Source organism: Prionailurus bengalensis, chromosome D4, assembly GCF_016509475.1.
Source record: "Prionailurus bengalensis isolate Pbe53 chromosome D4, Fcat_Pben_1.1_paternal_pri, whole genome shotgun sequence".
In the NCBI taxonomy this organism is placed as follows: Eukaryota; Metazoa; Chordata; class Mammalia; order Carnivora; family Felidae; genus Prionailurus; species Prionailurus bengalensis.
In genome coordinates, this window is record NC_057359.1 from 437,218 (window position 1) to 441,968 (window position 4,751).

A 4,751-nucleotide genomic window follows, 5' to 3' on the forward strand; every position below is an offset into this window, starting at 1 on the left:
GGAGGAGCAGGGTTAGGAGGGGGAAGGCATGAAAGAACACTTTTCTTATTTATTACTTCCTCCCACCTTTTGGGTGTGTATTAACTTTATCACAAAAACGTTGAAAATAAAGAGAAAAATAAACACTGCACCTGACATAACCACCTTCCTAAGGAAGAAGCTCTGAAAATACCACTTTCGTATTAACCTTAAATCCAATGACTCCTCCCCCCCTCTCCCCCCCCCCCCCCCCCCCGTATTCCGTGCAGACTTTTCAAGGGGGCAGTGCAGGCCACCTTCCCCCGAAATGCCACCTCTCCTCCTGACTTTCCCTTTTACACAGAGCCTCCCGGACACGGCTTTCCTGCTACCCTGCCCGCAGCCTCCAGCGCCGCTTACTAAGTAATGTGCTTTCCTCTCGAAGGCGCTCACCGACCCCCCCCCCCACCCCGTTCCCACGCATGTGCCGCCTGTAGACGCGTCTCCCGGTCCCCGTTCCCACACACGTGCCACCTGCAGACCCATCTCCCCGACCCTGTTCCCGTGACCTCGCACGTGGGACGCGCTCCAACCCGTCCGTCTGAAGCAATCACGCGGTCCGCATCCTCAGTCTCCACCCACCTGCCTTTTCAGTCGGCCCTCCTGCACGCGACGACAGTCGTGGCGCCACCGCTGGGTTTGCGAGCTACGAGAAAAGTGACTCGACCTCACACCTCCAGCGTGTCACCTGTAAAGTACAGGTCACAAACCGCACAACGCTAACTTAACACCCACCGGAATACCGGGTATCACACGTCCGCTTTGTGAGCTACTATTACTTCCTGCCCGCAAATCCCATCCCACCGTCCCTGCCAGCCGGCGTCACTCTATCGGCTCCCTTCGCTTCCCTGTGCTCCACTCTTCAATCACTTACACAGAGAACATGCTGTCCGCCATTTTACCGATACTTTGCAAAACTTAAGACGCTACTAGAAATCCTCAGTGACTCTGCCTCCGGTTTCATCCCTCCTCACCCTCCTGCAAAACCTGAAGGCTAAAACCAGCCCTCACCCCCATCCCCTAATAAAAACCCAGTTCCCTCCGGACTCGGTTCCAGCACCACTTCCTTCGAGAAGCGAACCACGAACTCCTCAGACTGGAGGCCGGTCCCCTCGCACCTGTCCCTCACGCAGGAACCGCAGGGACCCACCCCCCGAAGGAGCACGCACTTTCGGACTGTACCGTACACTCCGGACTCGCTCCCCTCCGGCTCCTGCTCACCCTCAGGGCTGCAAACCCACCGCAGCTCCTCACGCTCCCCTTCTCGCCGCTACAGACCCCGCGGAAAACGGCCTTCCTCTCCCCGCTCCCAGGGGCACCGGGCACTACCAGACTGCGGGACGCCGTGCTTACTCCCCTCGAGCCCCAGGGCCCTGGCAGCAAACTCTCCTCCCCGCGGGCCTACGACTAGATCGGTGCCTCCGAACGCCCCGCTCCTCGAGTCGTCTCGCCCACCCCCCGAATTTCCCTAGCCGACTACCACACCAACTTCTCGCAACCACCCCACGGGGCCAGCAGGCGAGGCGGGGGCACCCGGGCGACCCCGCGGGCAGGCCGGTGGGCAGGGGAGAGAGACGAATAAGCCGGGGTGACCCCGCAGGGGATGACGGCGGGGAGGCGTACCCTGAGGCGACCCCGCAGGCAGGACAGGGGTACCTGGGGCGACCCCGCAAGGTAGAGCGAGGGTACTCGGGGCGACCCCGTGGGTAAGACGGGGATACCTGGGGCGACCCCACAAGCAGGATGGGCGGGGGAGGGGTGCGAATGGGAAGGTAACCAGGGTCGATCCCACGGGCAGAGGGCGGTACGTGGAGCGACCCCGCGGGCAGGACGACGGTACCCTGGGCAAACCCGCAGGTAGGGCGGGGTAACCTGGGGCGACCCTGCGGGCAGGGCGGGGGTACCTGAAGGGCCCGCGAGCAGGCGCGCCACGGAAAGAGCCGCGTCCACGCCGCAGCCCGGCGTCCAGAGGTGATGCAACGCTCTGACAGCGCCGGTCTACACCGGCCAATTAGCGCGCGCCGCCCGACACCCACTAACAAGTAGGACGCCGATTGGCCGCGCGGGCCCCGACCACGCCCACTCGGGCGTGCGCGGCGTGCGCGCTGGGAAGGCGGCTGCGCGACCCCGCACAATGGAAGCCTCCAGCCCCTTGGGCCACTGTGGTGATTGCACCCTGATGGTGGGGCCCGGGGTGGGGACAGGGGGCAGCGAGGGGGGACTGATGTTGTGCCTGGTGACCGCGCGTCTTACACGGGTGTGCCCGCTTGTCAGGGTTCAGCTGGCTGTGCGCGGGACGCCTGTGCATTTCCCCACTCGCAATTCGGGCGCGGTGACGGCGGCCTCGGGAATTCCGCCTTGGGGCCTTGTCGCTGGGGACCCCCGCGGGAGCCAGTGTCGTGGAGGGTGACCGCCGCAGGAGTCCGTGTCTTGGACACCCGCGCCAGGTCACCCCGGGGCTGGCGAGACTGCAGTCCCGGGCCCCACGCCAGGCTCGCTGACACGTACACTGGATGCGGGGCCCGGGGTGTGCATTTACCCTGGGCCCGACGCTGACGCCTCCGGGTACCCGGATTCCTGCCTGCCCAGGTCGTATCTGGGAGCGGCTGAGGTGTCGGCGGTCAGGGGGACCTCAAGGAGCCCGCCCCTGCGTGCGCCTTTTCCAGAGTCCTGGCTTCAGTGCAGAAGTTGTGCTAAACGGGCACAGGGAAACAGGTCGCAAAACAAGGGTGGAAATGCCTGGTAACCCGCTTTAAAGTTAGTACTGTGTTAACGTTTCCTGTAATGAAAACAAAGCTTACTTGCTTTGTCATCTGCTCACTTATAATGTATTATCACTGCTGTGGGTCTGCCTGGCACGTTCTGGATCCGCTGGTTAAAAACCAAAGGGAGTGTGGAGCCACGCAAAGGGCAGCAGACAGCAGGCTTTGGCACCAGAGGCTGTGAAGGGAATTTTAGGCCTTACAAATTCAGACTAATTCTGTATGTAACTGCTTATTGTATCCATTAGGACAAAAGGAAAAAAAAAAAAAAAGATCTGGCTGAGACTGTATAGAAAGCATGGTAAGTTTAAGAACATTTTGATAGTTTGTGTAAACATTTATTTAGTAGTCTACTTATCATCTAAAAGTGTCATGGACTAGAGTAAGGGGGTTTAATTTCCTTGCTGAAAGGGTTAACTCCAGTCAGTAACTGCGGTTACTCCAGTAAGGTGTTTCCTCAGCTTATTAACTACAAGTATTTGGAACCTGTGTTTTGCATGTGCCAAGTTGCTACCTTGTCTGTCCAGATTAGAGCCAGAAAGAAGGCTTCCAGATAAATGTGTCCAGGAAAAAAGGTGGGGTGACAGGTTTGATTATTTAAATCTTGGATTGAGAAAACATCTTATGGTACTGTTGGAAGGTATAAGACTGAAAGTCTTAGTCTTCCTAGTTCAAGTACAAAGAAGTTGAACAAGTAGAAAAAAAGATTGTAGAAAAACAAATTACACTACTTGGATCAGAGTTGAGTCCTCACTTGTTAGAGCAGAAGTCAATGCGTCGTGTCTAACACTGAAAACCAAGAAATAATAGCATCAGCACGTTGGAGATACGGAGGTAAGTATCAGGACACGTAAAATTGTTGCTGGTGTTTGTATCTTGGGAGCAGGAATTAGGGGTAGGTAAGGCTACTTGATGTCACTTATTTGTCTGCTTTGAAGATGGAGGGTGTGACACATTTAAGTATGGCCAAATTCTTTGACACTTCTTCCACTGAGGGGCGATGGTCTACATTCCGTCTCTTTGGTTCTATCTGGGCTCTGTGTATGTTTGACCTGTAGAATATAGTGGAAATGACTGATCCAGTTTCTGGACTATGCTGTAAGAGACTGGCAGCATCTGCTTCTGAAATCTCGATGCCATGCTGTGAGGAGGCCCAGGGACAGGCACTGAGTGAGTGGGGCCATCTTGGAAGTGGATCCTCTGGTCCCAGCTGAGCCATCCCAGTGACACTACACGGAGTAGAGATGAGCAGTCCCCACAGAGTCCTGACCCAATTGCTAATTTGTGAGCAAAATAAATTTTACTGGGATGGCTTGTTATGTAGCAGTGAGAAAGTATAAATGTAATCTGCATCAAGAGAAGGTGACATTTAGATTATTTATCCTGCTGCGTGGTGGTTTTTCTATTCTCCATCAGGTCTGAAGTGTCAGAAACACAGGAATCCCAAATGACTCTTCAGCTGCTTAGTTCTTTGGACCCTGTTTATTCAGAAATATATGTACTAAGCACCCACCGAATGCTACACACAGTTCCAGGCAGTGGGGATATAATGGTCAATAAACCAGATGACATCCCAGCCCTCTAGAGTTTATATTTGGTCAAGATGTAAATTAATAAATACTTAATTTCAGATACACGTTGTGGCTCAAGGACAATCCCTGGGGATGATCTATATAACAGTTTTGAACAGAGCCCAGTTTGATAGGAGGCTTGAATCATAACCAGGTTGATTTAATGAGATATTAAATCTGCTTCCCTATATGGACTTGAGAGTCCTGATGGCTAACTTGGATTTTTCATAAGACTCTGGTCAAACCAGAGTTTCGGGATTGATGGGTTGCCTCTATTAATTCTCAGAGGCCAAGGACAGGAAAACTCTATTTGGCACCCTTTCCTGATCCTCAGAAAACTCTCCTATGATGCTTATCTGAAATGTCTTGCATTTCAGTTAGTTGTTTATCAGGACACAAG

The 4,751-nt window shown here is 54.5% G+C and overlaps 1 protein-coding gene across 2 annotated transcripts in view; it reads right to left on the reverse strand.

Annotated features, from left to right (window-relative positions):
* Positions 1–2,052, reverse strand: part of IARS1 (isoleucyl-tRNA synthetase 1) — a 68,672-nt gene extending 66,620 nt beyond the window's left edge. Inside the window, exon 1 of one of the 2 annotated variants that reach the window (XM_043565765.1) lies at positions 1,923–2,052. The gene's annotated coding sequence lies outside the window, so the exon portion shown is untranslated. Of the gene's footprint in view, positions 1–600; positions 719–1,922 lie in introns of those variants that run through there. The other variant, XM_043565766.1, reaches the window with a different exon arrangement.
* Positions 2,053–4,751: the final 2,699 nt, after the last annotated feature.